Source organism: Aquarana catesbeiana, linkage group LG06 (genome assembly GCF_042186555.1).
Source record: "Aquarana catesbeiana isolate 2022-GZ linkage group LG06, ASM4218655v1, whole genome shotgun sequence".
Lineage (NCBI taxonomy): Eukaryota > Metazoa > Chordata > Amphibia > Anura > Ranidae > Aquarana > Aquarana catesbeiana.
The window spans coordinates 304624158-304641647 of NC_133329.1; the positions used below are offsets into that span (position 1 = coordinate 304624158).

At 43.7% G+C, this 17490-nt stretch overlaps 1 protein-coding gene across 3 annotated transcripts in view; it reads left to right on the top strand.

The window, feature by feature from the left end:
• VWC2L (von Willebrand factor C domain containing 2 like) overlaps window positions 1-17490 on the top strand; it is a 395699-nt gene that overhangs the window by 18647 nt on the left and 359562 nt on the right. The window lies entirely within an intron of this gene.

Genomic DNA, 17490 nt, shown 5'->3' on the forward strand with positions numbered 1-17490 from the left:
GTGTTATTAGTAGGCCTTCAAAAATGCATATAATGCAACCTTTCTGTTTTCAGCACAGTGATATCTTAATATAGTACAATGCCTCCATTAAAAAAAAAAAAAAAACACCACTTTGCTGAGCTGCTTCCTTGGCTAATGAATGAATGAATGAATAGGGTGGGAATCCTGTCACAACAGAAATTATCTGAGCTTTTCCTTTTCCTGCATAGATAGGGTAATGAAAACTGCTACAGGTAAGTGCACCTCTATAGCTGAGGGCATGTATAACAGATTTACCCTTAAAGTGGTTGTAAACCTCTGAAATATGTGTCATTTTTGTTTGCTGCTTTGTTCCTCTGCTGTCTGCATGAGTCACTTCTGATAAGTTTTCCTGAGACCAGGAAAAAAAAAAGTGACAGCAGGGGCGCTTCAGCACACATACTGTGTTTAACTGCCTCAGCTCTGTTCCTGTGTGCTTTGTGAAGGGGGGATATGTTCCCGCCCTCCAATGAGATCTCACTGAGTTCTGCAGAGTATAACTTTAGCTCCCTGCCGCCTGCTTTATGAAAGCTCAGAAAGCTGTATAAATATTGCACTTTGAACAGCTGTAATGGCTGCAGATAAACATGTACCACTTATGTAAAGGGATTTGTTTCATCTCTGTCTACTTCACTGGGTATATAGCAGGGTAGGGCCATGCCACTTTTGGTGGTCTGGGCCTGGTTTTCCAGGAAACAATCACACTGATGGCGCAGGTGTTTGCTGGGTATATGTTAGAGACAAAGTTAGAGGAAGGGGGTCAGTATGTGAAGGGATCAGTGAGAGCTGCACGTCCGCAGCATACTGTCAAGGTCAGGACAGACAGAGGCATGAACCTGTGAGAGATGTAGCAGCAGGGAGCTGCCGGATAAGAAGCCAGGCTGGCAGAGGTACAACGTTTGTGTTTGACAGTCAGGAGGAATTAGGCCTGAGCCACAGGGCTGATAAAGAGCTGGGAGGCTAAAACCTATGTTTTGTTCGTATTGATGGTGAGAACCCCCTGCATGGGAAGATTTTCATGTGTGAACTTTTGCTTTGGTTTAAATAAGTGGGAAGAAAAAGCCCTAAAACATACTTCTGACGTGGAGTATACTCACTGTTTTAATGAGCTAAACAACCCCCAACTTGTCACAGTATAGGTCAGAGTTTCCAACTACTTAAACCCCTTGCCGACCACCTCATGTAGGTGTACAGCAGTAGAGTGGCTTTTTCTGTGTCGGATCACAAACCTAAGATGTGGTCCAGCACTTCTAGGTAGGGGGCATACGTGTGCACCGCCAGCGCTGCAGCTGTGCTGTGGTTAGACACAGGACAAGCCGATTAGCGGGTGCCGGACAATTGATGTCTGCCGGTACCTGCTGATCCGTGAGGAGAGGCGCACATCTACATCTGGAGCTTGATATATAATATATTATATAAATCCTCTACATCAGTCCTTGCTTTTATTCCAATGATACTGACACGAGCCATGCACACTCTTTGAAGGTATGATATACTGTATATAATGTCTGTTCGGAGATGACTGTATGAATAGTTTCTGTACCATGAGAATACCCCCATTTGTTTTCTCTTTACCTCCTTTGTTCCCTTTCCGCCTTTCTACTCCCCGTCTTCCCCTCTCCCCCCCCTTTCCTTCCCTCCCCCCTCCCCTTTCCTTCCCTCCCCCCTCCCCTTTCTCTCTTTTTTTTTTCTTTTTCCCTTCTGTTGAAAGCCAGCATATTATAGTATATAACAGTATGTGCCAATCATCTTTTTGTTTGAACAAGTGTACATATCTTTACATAAATAATTGGTATATTTTTGAATATGTTTGTTCATGAAAGTTAAAAACTATTTTCCTTACTTCTAGTCTCACACTGTATATGCTTGTATGGTCCTGAAGAAGCGGAAGTCCCGCGAAACGTGATCAAGCCAATCTAGAATATATATATCTATTTGACCTCATAGTTTGTATTTTATATGGTTATAGTGCAAATTGTGTGCTTTCATGCTGGTAGGCATCTTTTTATCACTGTATAAAGTCTCATAAATATATTTTTTATATCTATATTTTTGGTGTAATATGTTCCCAGAGGCATATATAAAGTCCCGTTTTGCTGTCTCTTCCCTTTAAATTTTGGGATTATGCCAATGAGAACATAATTTGTTACAATGGTTTTATTCTCAGCCCACACCTTGCATTTATCTTGATACACACAGAACAGCGCTCTGCCTAAGTAAACAAGGCAGAGCTCTGTTTCGTCAGCAGAGATGTGGTGGATTTTGTTTCCCTGCAAAGTAGGGGGAAAAAAAACACCACATCCCTTAGTAAAAACAGCACATAGCAAACCCAAAAACACTGGTTAGGCACACATTTAACCCTTTGATTGCTCTAGATATTTAACCCCTTCCCAGCCTGTGTCATTAGTACAGTGGCAATGCATATTTTTAGCACTGATCGCTATATTAGTGTCACTGGTTCCCACAAAGTGTCAAAAGTGTCAGATTGTCTGCCATATAAGTTGCTCATCGCTGCCATTTCTAGTATAAAAAAAAAAAAAAAAATTCCTGTATATATACCATAGTTTGTAAACGCAATAACTTTAGCACAAACCAATCAATATACACTTATTGGAATTTTTTATTTACCAAAAACATGTACCAGAATACATATTGGCCTGTATGAAGAATTTTTATTTTTTTAATGGATATGTTTTATAGCAGAAAGTAAAATATATATATATATATATATATATATATATATATAATTTTTTTTTTAATTGCCAGTCTTTTTTTGTTTATAGCGCAAAAGATAAAAAAAAACCCAGAGGTGATCAAATACCACAAATACCACAAAAAGAAAGCTCTATTTGTAGGGGAAAATGTATATGTATTTCATTTATGTACAGCATTGCATGACCGCGCAATTGTCAGTTAAGGTAACGCTGTGCCAAAAAGCAAAAAATGGCCTGGTCATGAAGGGGGGGGGGGGGAGGAATCTTCCAAGCGGCTGATGCACTATTCAACAAATGAGTAATAGAAACCTCCAACATTCTATTGCTACCAGTCAGTGACCACTTGTGTCCCATCCTCCAAATTTAGCAATTTGTGTTGACAATATGTTATCGATGTGCATGTAAATGATGTGTGTCTGGAAGGCCCCAGACAAGCAGCTTTCTAATCCAGGATGATGACTGGGGAGATATATGCTCGCCTTCATATGTCCCCAACAAATGCTGGGATTCACTGTGATTCTTGCTGGATGTTGCCAATAGTACACATAATATACTATATTTTTGCTCTCCTTAGAAGACTGGATGAACCTGAGCTGCCACCAGAAAAAACAGATTGAAAAATCTTCTTTTGCAATACTGCTCAAAGAGCTCATTATCACCTTCTAGCACAGCAAAAACCTTATAATCACAAGTTGAACAGAAATCTACAACAGGGATAGCAATTTAAAGCTGGGGAGGTTCAAACCTTTTCTTTGTGGCTGTTGTGTCCCTGTTGTAGAGTCTTCTTCCTTGCTTTCGGCCACTTTAAACACTTAAATGGTTGTGTTGCTTGAGCTTACTTGTTTATGTGCACAGCAGATATTTCTGATGCTTTTCCTACTTTAGAGGAATAAGAATGTTCTGCAAAGAAATGCAAGACGTATCTGATAGAATGTTTGCTGAGGACAAAAAAAGTCCATAGATATAAAGATCACAACTTGAACCACAGATGATCTACCAATGTATATCAGTACCTTAAGAATCTCATTGGAATCAAGTTAGCTGTGTATCATCAAACATTGCATAGCAGACTAAACACTAAAAAGGCTTGCATTATATAACTAAACAGGATAAAAAGGAATAACTTAAGGTGGTATTAAAGCTTTGTGTTTTTTTAATAACAAATGTGTTATACTTACCTGCTCTGTGCAGTGGTTTTGTATAGTTATGATCCTCTTCTTTTTGGGTCCCACCAATGCTCCTGGCTCCTCCCCCTCAAGCAGTGCCCCTAGATAAAGCTGCTTGCCCTGGGGTGCCCTCACTCCCGAGCCGCTGCTCTATCCATCCATAGGACACATAGAGCTGTGGCTTACCAGAAGCCTCCCCTCCCAATGGGTTACCGCTGCTGTCTCAGCCAATGAGGAGGGAAAGTCCCAGGACAGCCGAGGCTATTGTGAACATTTCTCGATCGGAGCTAGCTCAGGTAAGGATTGGGGGGGGGGCTGAGGGGGCCCAGCACACAGAAGGTTTTTTACCTTCAAGCATAGGATACATGAAGTTAACTGCTTACTGCAGAGGGGAGGGAAAACTCAGTGCAGGTAGACACTGCCAGTGATACTTATCATTATGGAATATTATAATAGCATCTGCAAATGTTTACTTAACCTGAACCATTACCCCCCCCCCCCCCCCCACATAAAAAAAAAAAAAAAAAAACTAAGCTTGGTTTGAGAAGGCCTTCCTGCCACTATGGGCTTGATATCATAGGCTGTTCAGGTAACTGAACAATATGCAGAAACAGGTTCATTATTCAAATTAATATTGTAGAAGAACAGATATATAATTATAGTAGCATTAATAGGAATGATAACTGTATTACAACAGCTTTCCATTACAAAGCTTCCCAAAACTTAGGTTCTCTGTAGCAGTTCTCAACAAACCTATAGGTCTCCAGTTGTTAAAAAACAACAACTTTAAACAACATTAAATTCAGTGTCTCTGACCTAACATATATCAATTTTCCATTTAACTGCTTAAAATGTCCACCTTTCATCCTTAACTAGGAAACTGACATAAAATTATAGCCACTGATGTTAGCCTTCATTTTTTGTGACTACAACTGTTTGTCACTTAAATCAGCTGATGAAGTGGCCTATACAAGCAGTGCGCTGTGCCAGATTGTGTGTGTGGTCAAATTGTATAAACAGTAGTGGGAGGGGTGGATGATTTAATGACTATACCAGAAGCAAGCGTGTAACAGACATCTACAAACTTCAGCACACTTATTTTATTAAAATAAAGCTGTTCTATTACATATGTTTTTCTATACAAAGCCAAACTTAACAAAGAATGTGATGTACTTAGAGTGCATGTAAAGAAAAGTGAATGTAAAACACAGTTATATGGAATTTACAAAAAATAAACACTAAAGTAGGCTCTCAAAGATTATCCCATAGATCACCTACAAAGATTATATTATATTGTATAAAAATAAGTAAAAATGGCTCTAAATTATGGGAGTGACTTTGCCTCTGAAGCAACCGGCCTGTGCCTGGCGAAACTGGTCAGGCGTATCAGGCATCCACCTCATCTCTTGTACATGAGGTCTATTGTTTGAATCTACTGGATGGATAAGTATAAACTTACATGCATGTTTTTACAAACTCAACCATTGATTTTGTGGTCCGTGGGTCTTGTTCAATGACTTGGAGGACACTTTTCCAAGGCAGCCATTGGAATGGTTTACTTGAATGTGCTTTAATGTGCGGGGGAGGTTATGTTCACAAAGCCCATCTTGGAACCATACAGACATATGCTCTAGACAGTCATTGACTCTGGACCATGCAAATTCATCTCTCCCTCATCACTATAGGAGTTCTCTCAATATGAGTCAATCAGAGATCCATGTTTTCCTGCTTGTTCCTCGATCTGGCACCTTAGAGTACTGATATTTATAATATTTACCATCATCCTTTATGAAGATATTATCATTGAATGGCTATTGGCTTGTTTTTCACCTTGCTTTACAAAGAATTAAACTCTTTGTCTCCTTAGTTCCATTTAGCTACCATGCATGGGATCACCACTATTATTATTTTCAGATTTTTTTTATACATCTCTTTATCTTTTTTGAGTATTTTTTCAACTAAATCACTACATAAAGATGTTTGTAGGGGCTCATTGAGTATTTGTATAGTGAGAGAGGTGGATGCATGATTTTAGGTGTGTATGATGTGGGCTTTGTCCCATTTTAACCACTTGCCTACTGGGCACTTAAACCCATCTCCTGCCCAGATCAATTTTCAGCTTTCAGTGCTCTCACACTTTGAATGACAATTACTCAGTCATGCAACACTGTACCCATATGATTTTTTGTCCTTTTTTCAAACAAATACAGCTTTCTTATGCTGGTATTTAATCACCACTGGGTTTTTTATTTTTTACGCTATAATTGAAAAAAAGACCAAACATTTTGAAAACAAAAAACACTTGGGAAGTGGCTTGACCTAGCAGGAAGATAGACGCTTGACTCTAGAGCTCTCACCGCAACAGGATAAAGCAACCCTTTATCGGAAGTAACCTCACCCCTAAACACGTCTAAAACATGGGGACAGCATCCCGCAACTCTTCAGCATCCTGTTCCCACTCCCCCTGGGAACAGAACGGGAGCCTTAGCCAAAATATCCCTGAAATGTTCCGGACCCCCAGAGGGAACATGGCGTCTTCCCACCACGGACACTCACAGACAACAGCTCCCTCACTGACAGCGACACTATCCGCTCCACCCTCAGTCGTCTCCACGGAGGTCCCCCCTCAACCCCACTTAAGCATACATGACCTACGAACCATTGCCGCGGACATAAAAAAACACCCTATCGGCCGCCATTTTGGAACTCCGCTTGGACATTCATGCGCTCACTGACAGAGTACATGAGGTGGAAAAAGTGATGGAACGCCATGACACGGTACTCCGTCAGGCCACAAATCGCATTGACACTCCCACCCTACAACTAAGGGACTTGCAACACCACATGGAAGACCTCGACAACAGGGGCAGGTAGGCTTGTTCAACGGTCTGCTCAATAGACCCCCTCAGTCAGCAATTGAGATGGAGAGGATTCATCGAGCCTTACAGCCTATAGGAAGGGACTCGGACAAGCGAGAGGCTGACCACAACTGACACACGATGGAGTGAACATACAAATCTACTAAGACCTCTCTGGCATTACATTGCAACACCGCAGAGACTTAAAACCCCTGCTTGATACCCTGCATACTAAACAGGTCCAATATAAATGGAAGTTTCCTTTCTGCCTGTCAGCCTCCACACAGGGCCGCCCAGCACTACTGAAAGTGCCAGAAGATTTACCTCACTTCTTTCAGATATTAGGCATCCCCATGGTAGATGTCCCAAACTGGTATGCTGATTTTCGCCACCCCACAGTAAGGAAATCCACACTACAAGAGAAACCTATGGATGTGCAAGACACCAGGTACCGCAGGAGAAGAGACAACATACTTCGTCCCGCAGCATCCATCGGGCTTACAGCCTCTCCAACTTGCCAAGATCCAGGAGAGCCCATCGGGACCGCTGAGCCCTCTTCAGGTACCCCTTGCTACCTACTCCTAGTTAGCCATGCTTGGCTCCTTTGACTTAAGTTTTACTGTTTCTGCAAGTTTACCAAGACCTGACATTCTCTTTTACCACACATGCAATCTGATCAACCTTGTTATGTGATTCTCATTGAAGCTCAGCTTCCTATTGCTGCCTATTTACGCCTGTTGTCACAGGACAGACTGCAATATCCAACAAGAGCGCAATACGAATGTAGCCTGTAAGCCAAACTACAATCCCCACAATGCTCTGCGGCCTGCAACGAGGGACTGACCGGAAGAGAGGTCACTACAGCTTACTTCTGGCAACACACTATTCGGGACTGAGACGCCGCAACTGGGCTCTATTACCTGCGCATCCCGCACCACAGAGAAGAAACAGACGCCTCCACCGATTACACGCACTAGATCATATATATGATGCTTCGACAACTCTCTCTTAACAGACATGGAAATCGCACTTAAATTACGCGAACACCTCTCCCAATATTTCGCAGAAAACACTTCAGAGGAATCCTCCCCTGCTACAATTTGGGTCGCACATAAATGTGTAATCAGGGGTTAACTCAGCTCCTTAGCAGCCAAGAGACACAAAAATAGAAAGGCACATATCGAGAAATTGACAGCACGCATTCTCTCGCTTGAACTAGCACACAAACTGTTACTGGCCACATCCTCATTCAACTAACTGCTACGAGCTAAGGAGGAACTCCTAGGGGAATTACACAGATGCTAAAATGAAAATACGCCCTAACCCAAAAGCTGTTCTACGAATTCGGCAATAAATCCAGAAAATCACTGGCCAGAGCCCTTCAAGTCAAAAAAGCAGCACACACTATCCATACCTTTAAAGATCCCTCAGGCAACATAAAAGCCACCTCTGAATACATTGCTGACCAATTTGTACATTATTTTTCACAATTGTACAATCTACCCCCCCTCCCCCTGTCGACGATAGACGATAATTGAATTCCTATCACAGTACTGCCCATCACCACTTACTAAACAATTGAAAACAGGTAAAACCCCAGGACCGGACAGGCTAACGGTCCGTTATTACAAATCATTCGCTGACACCCTCATTCCTCGGTTTGTTCGGGCATTCAATGATCTCCCATTCTCTCCCAATACCAACAAAGATATCCTAGAAGCCCACATTACCCTTATCCCTAAAACAGGCAAGAACACAACAATAGTATCAAATTACCACCCAATATCACTACTTAACGTAGATCTCAAACTTCATGCCGAAGTCCTGGCAAACCGCATTCTTCCCCTGCTACCCACACTGATTTTGTTGGACCAAGTTGGATTCATCCCTGGCAGAGAGGCCAGGGATAATACCATAAAGGCCATTAACATACACCACTGGCTCTCTACATCTTCTACTAAAGGCTTCTTCCTTTCCCTTGACGCGGAGAAGGTGTTCGACAGAGTGGCCTGGGACTACATGTCGGCTACATTACAAGTGATGGGCTTTCCAAATCGCCTAATTTAAATGATACTCACATATACTCCTCCCCTATGGCTAGAATTAAAGTCAAAGGTCGCCTGACGAACGCCTTCTCCATTTCAAACGGAACTCGTCAGGGATGTCCCTTATCCCCCCTTATCTTCATCCTCACCATGGAACCCATGCTCCGTAAACTGAGAGAGAACCCGGATATCAAGGGCATTAATATTCATCACAAACATTATAAAATAGCAGCCTACGCTGATGATATTCTGCTTTTTCTCTCCGATCCCATTACTACTATCCCCAACCTCCTTAAAGCGGAGGTTCAAACAAAAATTGAACCTCTGCTTTTCGGAACCCTCCTCCCCTCCGTTGTCACATTTGGCCCCTTCCGAGGCATAGACTTCCACGGGAGTCTATGCCTCTTCCTGTCTGCTGGGACACACACGGGTCCCAGGAGATAGCGGGGACCGGTTAGGACGCGCAGAGCGACTCGCGCATGTGCAGTAGGGAATCGGGAAGTGAAGCCGCAATGCTTCACTTCCTGATTCCCTCACAGAGAACGGCGGTGGCAGCTGCCGAGGACCGAGGGACGGTTCCGGCCTCGAGTGCTGAACCGCTGGATTCGGGGACAGGCGAGTGTCCTTATTTTAAAAGTCAGCAGCTGCAGACTTTCCGCTTTTTAAAACTCTATCAAATCTCCAAATTAACTTTACAAAGTTGAAAGCCCTAAACATTACATTCCTGACATCGTTAGTGACACAATGCCAAACTAATTTCCCCTTCGGCTGGGAACCACACACAATCACATATCTGGGCACCCAAGTCCCTGCTAAATTGAATGACCTCTATACATTAAACTTTCTACTCATCCTCCAGAATATTCAGGGAGATCTTCACAAATGGCATAGAGGTCCCTTCTCGTGATTCGGCGGAATTGCCATCTTAAAAATGAATGTTCTCCCCAGACTCCTCTATCTACTCCAGGCTATTGCCATTAACCCCCCCTTTTTTTCTTCATATCTTATAAGAGAATGTGCAGAAACCTCATTTGGACTTCTAAGACCCCCAGACTAAGTTGCGAAAGACTGGTGCTCCCGAAACTGAAAGGGGGACTGGGTCTACCAGATCTTCAAAAATACCATTGGGCTTGCCACCTTACCAGAATTGTTGACTGGCACATACATAGAATCAGCAAAGGTTGGATTCAACTTGAAAACTCCTTTGCAAAGATACCAGTCTCTCACTTACCATGGATTAACCATAAATCCACCCTCAAAGAATACACTGCTCACCCGTTAATAGGACCCACAATACTGACTTTTAGATCTGCACGCAAAACTCTCAGACTAATCCCCTCGCCCGGTCCCTTAATCCCGTTAGACCAAAACCCAGACTCCCCCCCCCCCCGGCCTATTCCTACACAACCCAGGTGACATATGCCCTGATCCCCCGATTAGAGCTCAACAATTCTTCCAAAATGGTGAACTCCTGCCCTATCCAGCAATTTCCTCTAAATTCCCTAATTGACACATCCCCTTTTTTAAATTCCTACAACTTAGACATTTCTTCCTCAATACCACGCCCAATGCTCAATGGTACTTTTTTCATAATCTGAAAATGTATGCCACTGTCAAAGCTATAATGTATGTTATATTTTCTATGTTGCTGTTTACCTTTTGTAATCTTGCTTGTGATCTCTGTAAACTTGAAAACTTTAATAAAATTTCATGGGAAAAAACAAAGAAACACTTTTTTCTTAGTTTCTGTTATAAAATTTCGCAAATTAGTAATTTTTCTTCATACATTTTGGCCATAATTTATACTGCTACACTGCTTTGGTAAAAATAACCCAAATAAGTGTATATTATTTGGTCTGTGTGAAAGTCTACAAGCTATGGTGCTAATCATTGAAAATTGATCACCCCTGATGTACTGACGGCCTATCTCATTTCTTGAGACATTAACAAGCCAGGAAAGTATAAATACCCCCAAATGACCCCTTTTTGGAAAGTAAATATTCCAAGTTATTTAGTAATAGGCATGGTGAGTTTTTTGAAGTTGTCATTTTTCCCCACAATTCTTTGCAAAATGAAATTTTTTTCACAAAATTGTCATATTAACAGGTTATTTCTTTCACGAGGCATATGCATATTTGCTACTACACCCCAAAACACATTCTGCTACTGCTGAGTATGGCGATATCACATGTGTGGGACTTTTTCACAGCCTAGCCACATAGAGAGGCCCAACATGAAGGGAGGACCGTCACGTGTTCTAGGAGCATAAATTAAACTACCTATTACACTTTTGAAAGCCCTGGAGCACCAGGACAATAGAAACGCTCACAAAATGACCCAGTTTGGAAAGCAAACACCCCACTGTATATTCTATGAGACATAATGAGTCTTTTTTTCCACAAGTTTATGAAAAATGTGGGGAAAAAATGAAAATACTTTTTATTTCACAAAGTTGTCTTTTTTCAAGATTTTTCCAACACATAGCATGTACATAGCCAAAATTGCACCCCAAAATACATTCTACTACTCCTCCTGAGTATGGCGATACCACATGTGTGTGAAATTTACACAGCCGGGCTACATACAGAGGCCCAACATTGAAGTAGCACCTTCAGGTGTTCTAGGAGCATTAATTACACTGATAGGCACTGTGACACTGATGGGCACTGTGACACTGATGGGCACTGTGACACTGATAAAACAAAAGAACAGAAAAGCGCCTCTGAGTGCAATGTTTTAATGTATGGTACAATAAAAGTATTCAAAACTTACATCTCAGTAAGTACAGGTATTTTCATGGGAGATAGAAGTATCCTGGGGATGTAGCTGATGTCCAAAGCATGTTCCAGGGGGTACCAAGTCCAGGCTGTGTGAGCCGCAAGGAGCCAGAGAGGAAGCCGGCTGTATCCTATGGAGGAAAGGTAGCGGTCTGCTCCTGGAACAGCATGTGACGTCTACAGAGTCAGAGGGAACACACTGTGACACTGATAGGCACTGTAACACTGAATGGCACTGTGACACGGATAAGCTCTGTTGGCACTGATGGCACTGTGACACTGGTGGGTACTGTGACACTGATAGACACTGTGACACTGAAGGGTGCATGGTGACACTAATGGGCACTGTGACATGGATAAGCACTGTTGGCACTGTGGGCACTCTGACACTGAAAGGCACTGTGACACTGATGGGCACGGTGACACTGATGGGACTGTGGGCACTGTGAGCACTGATGGCACTGTGGGAACTCGGACATTGGTGGGCACTGTGACACTGATGGCATTGTGGACACTGTGACACTGATGGGCTCTGTGACATCGGTGGGCACTGTGACACTGGTGGGCACTGTGACACTGATGGGCACTGATGACACTGTGGGTGCTGATGGACCTGTGGGCACCAATGAAACTGTGGGTACTGTGACCTGATATGCACTGTGACACTGATAGGCACTGTGACACTGATGAGCACTGTGACACTGATGGGCACTGATGATACTGTGGGTGCTGATGACACTGTAGGCACTGGTGGGCACTGTGACACTGATGGGCACCGATGGCACTGTGGGCACTCTGACACTGATAGGCACTGTGACACTGATGGGCACAGTGACACTGATGGGCACTGTGACACTGATGGGCACAGCAGCATAAATGGGACTGTGGGCACTGTCTGGGCACTGTGGGCACTCTGACACTGATGTGCACTGTGACTCTGATGGGCACAGTGACACTGATGGGCACAGTGACACTGTGGGCACTGATGACACTGTGGGTGCTGATGGCACAGTGGGCACTGATGGCACTGTGGGAACTGATGGCACTGTGGGCACTCTGACACTGATAGGCACTGTGACATTAATGGGCACAGTGACACTTATGGGCACTGTGGGTGCTTATGGCACTGTGGGCACTAATGACACTGTGGACACTGATGGACAATGTGATACTGATGGGCATGGTGACACTGATGGTACTGTGGGCATTAATGGCACTGTGGGCAATCTGACACTGACAGGCACTGAGATACTGATGGGCACTGTTTTGGCACTGTAACAGGTTGTACAATACTCACTGTGATCGCCCACACTCACAGATCGCTCTTCCTCCTCACATGCTGTCTCTGTGTGAGGAGGGAGAGGCGTCAATTTTACATGTTTTAATTTGAGATCATCTCTCATTGGACACACCAACCATGTGGTAAATGGCCCGCTGTGATCGGTCATTTACCACGATCTTTGATTGGCTGTGTCCAAAGGACACGGCCATCACAGATTTTCCCTGTGAAGGAAGGATGTACATGGAGGCAATCCCGGCAATTAAGGTGCACGCTGTAGCCATCTTTCGGCTATAGCGTGGGCACGAAGGTGGTTAAAGCAATACACAATTTATATGTTTTTGTTATATTTTTGATTAATAAAATGTGAATTTATTCTAGTCCAGTGAGTTAAGTTTAAATCAGGTCTTTTAACTCAGTTTTTCGAATTTATAAAAAACTGGAGCAGCTGTGCATAGTGAACAGTCAGCTTCTACCTTCAGCTTGATTAGTTAAGCTTCGAAAATAAAGCTACAGTATGAGCTGATTGGTTGCCATGCACAGCTACTTCAGATTCTGTCTGCCCCAGTTTTGATAAATTTCCCTATAGGTTCATTCAGATGGGTGCTAAGACATGTCCTGCTTTTTGCTGTGTCTGTATCCACCTCAGGACTGCACACTAGCAGCCCATAGAAGTGGGTGCACTTATTTGAATGCAGAACTATTCGACTATGTCCGTGCAGCTGTTGCACCCCAATTGACTTTAATGGGACTGCCCACACAGGGATACACTGAATACCTGTTACCTAACACCATTATGTGCAACAATTGATAAATGTCCCCATGTATGCTGTGAACTCACAACTCCATGCTCACCCTTCATGGCTCCAGCTGGGTCTCCCTCTGTCCAAACTTTAGGCTCTTTCTCCCTAAATCTGGCAGGTCCTTCAGGCACCCTCTTTCCTGGTCCTGGGCCTCCAGACACCTGCTGTCCTAGTCCAGGGTTTCTGGACACCCGCTGTCCTAATCCAGGGCTTCCAGGCAACTCTGTATCTTGGCCTAGGCCAACAAGGCCCAGGCCTAGGGCAGCACTTTGCAGGGGGGCAGTAAAAAAGCTTCCCCCCACACAAAAAAAACATCCTTCTCCTGGCTCCCGCACAAAAAGAGTCCCTGCTGGCTTGCGCTACACTTATAGTGTAGTGCCAGTCTTATGGGACGCACTGGGCTGGGGGAGTGGGTCCAGGAGGGAAATTGGTCTGGCACCTCCCCATAAAGCAGCCGCACTGCTGCCGGTATGATAATACGGGTTGATGATTGGCCTGATGTTTGGATAGACTGGTGGCCAGGGGCGGTGCCAGCACTCCCATAGCACCACCAAAATTCATATGCCGCCTCTTGCATATGCCACCCTGTTTTTTTTTAATAGCATTGTACCTGCAAATTCCTTAATTGATGCCAGAAGGTTGGGGACTTTTTTTCCCTGTGGAGGGATACAACAGCTCTGGCCACAAAAAACGCTGTTCCTTAGTTAGTTCTGACAGGGGCAGATTGATATACACTCCTGTGTCAGTAAACATGCAGAGCCTGCAGATGCTCCACCCCTCTGCTGCCTCCTCAGCCAATGGGAAGGGCACTGTACCTGCTCCCCTCCCAAGCCCGTCTTATTTGACTTCTAAGCCGTACAGGAACAGGTGTATAGCAGAGAGCAGGCTATACAGTGTTGGGATACAGAAGGTTGGAAAAACAGCATCAGAGCACAAGTTAATTTTCTCAATCTATTAATGCTGCATTGTGACACCAGCAAGTCTTTTGGTTAAGATCCTCAGTGGGACATACAGGACACAGACTCCATGCATTACTTTCTGGCAGTGATAAAATGTACAATAACTGCTTTAGATAATACTATGAATGTGTTCTTTCTATATTATTGCACTACTTATCTCATACAAATAACTTGCAAAACAAAGTCAGTTGCCAGCCATTATCTTTTGAAACAAATTTCATCAAATATCCCAATATGTCTATATGCAATGGCTTCATATACTTGAGAAACAAACCAACATCAACCAGTCTATGTGACTGTGCAAACCCAGTCCCAGTAGGTATTTTTTTGCACACAGTCCTAGTATATCTTTTTTATCTGAGACACAGAGGTTCACCTCATGCATTGACTATGTACATAGCAAACTCCTGAACGCTACACTCTGTACATTGCAGCGTTCAGGAGTGCGCTCTCTGTATATAGCGCAAAATATACGCACTTGGTATCCACTTTTAATGTACAGAGAGGAAGAGGTGGAGCTCTAAGAGGGAAAAGTGGAGCCTAGGGAGGAAGGGGTGTGGTTTACAGATGACAGGGTGGGTCTTAATCCAGAATGGATGTGGCCTTGACAGGAAGGGGTGGGTCATATTTAAATTAGGGGGTGCACAAGTCTAGTCAGGCCTAGGGCAGCACAAAACCTAAATATATCACTGCTTCAAGGTACACCCTCTCTTAACCCTGGACCTCTAAGCATCCCCTCTCCTAGTCTGGGGCCTACAATCACCCCCTCTCCTAGTCCGGGGCTTCTAAGCATCCCCTCTCCTAGTCCGGGGCCTCCATGTACTCCCTCTCCTAGCCCAGGGCCTGCTTCGCACACACCCTTCTCAAAGTTTTGGGCCTCCTCTGCACACCCCCCTCACAGTCCAGGGCCTTTGTCACACAAATCCCCTCTCCTAATAGATGGGTTCTAGGTCCAGGCAGGCTCTCCCTTGTAAATTTGTGCTACAGCTGGGATGCCTCACTCTATTAGGTAAGGTACAGGCTGTGTGGTCTGATTTTAAGCAGGAGAAAGGTAACCTCATAGCACACTAGTGCTGAAACACTCTGCTCCTTTCGCCCGCTCCATAGAAATAGGGGAAAGACAGGAAGCGCCACCTAAGTACTGTATTAAAAGCAGCTTTAATGGCAAGGTATAAAAAAGTAAGAACATCATAGGCTCATCTGTGTATAGATAGATATAAAAAGATATAATAAAATATTTACAAAATTGTGAGGGGTGTACTCACTTTTGTGAGATACTGTATATTCTTTTAAAAGTAATATAGTTTGGTAGTTGTAATCAAGGGTGAGCCTTGGGAATATGCCTGAATGAATTTTTCCCTCTCTATGTTTAGCTTTTATTTATTGTTGGCCGTTATTTTTGGCCGTCTCTTTCATTGTTTTTATTGGTTTATTGTTCTATATTTATGTTGTTATACTTGTCTTTTAATCCTATTAGCTAGTACCTTTATATCTGTTCCCCCAAACATAATTACTTTGCACATCTGTCCACGCTGGGACCTGTTGTTCCACAGCGCCGACATATAAATAGCACCACTAGGACACCCCCACTCCAGGCCAATAGAAGGAGCTGTAGCTCCGAGTGCGTAGCCTGCAACCCTCTCTTCCATCCCCTGGATGTGTTCCTGTGACCCATGACATTAGTTATGTACATTCCACGCCGGTTCCAGCCTCTTCCTGGTGGCCACAGGACATGCTGCAGATCGACCAGACCATCACACAGCCTCGCACAGGGACCGGATCCAGACACAGGGACCTTCCCAGGGACTCCATATACACAGATGAGCCTATGATGTTCTTACTTTTTGTAAGTGTGTTTTAATAACTTGCCATTAAAGCTGCTTTTAATACTGCACTTGGGTGGCGCTTCCTGCGTTTTCCCATTTGTCTCCCTATACACAGAGCCAGCTCTCTGAGGACAGCAGCCGCCGTTGCCTTGCCATTATTTTACTTTTAACCTTTGAACTATCTGATTTTCCTATGGACTAATGACACAATTTTTGTGATTACTCTGTGTGCACTGTATTTGCACTTATAGTTAGTTTTACCTTTTTTTCCATAGAAAGCCATTCCTAAGCTATGCTGCATCCACTTTTTCTAAGTTGCAAAGCAATAGTAGCTGCAGGGTTGCTCAAGAAAGCTTCAATAGGGTGTGCAGGGGGAGGGGGAGGGGGAGTGGAGTGATTCAGCTCTGGTATGTTATGAAGTCAGTCTCCTTCTATTTGTTTCTCCAGTATCTGCTGGACCATGCAGCCAGTGAGCTGCAGCATTAGAATTCAGCATTAGAATAGAGTTGCGGTACCAATGGGTGCCGCTCCACCCCCCCACCCCCCAAGGTACACCACTGGCCCTAGCACAAATAGGATGATGATCCTAAGGCTGCAGTGCAGGGTACAGTACAAAGTGGTTTGTGTTGTTGCTATGTTGTGCAGTGAACAAAAGCAAATATATATGTATGCATACATACATATAACAACAGATAGCAGCTTATTTTTTTTATAATGACACTTTTTAATTATTTCACTGTGTGCCATTATAAAAAAATATATTAGTGGCAGAATTGACCACAGTGGTAGAACACCAGGGCCCGATTGCAAGTGCGACCTTTGCGACTTTGGTCGTTCGGCCTGGATTAAGAGCATCATGGGCCTGGTGCTGAGGATTTTGGTGGGCCTTGAGTTATGAATCCCCTTGCCCTGTATGCTATTATAACACAGGAGATGGTCAGAGACTGTAGTTATAATACAGGAGAAGGTCAGAGACTGCAGTTATAGTACAGGAGAAGGTCAGAGACTGCAGTTATAGTACAGGAGATGGTCATAGACTACGGTT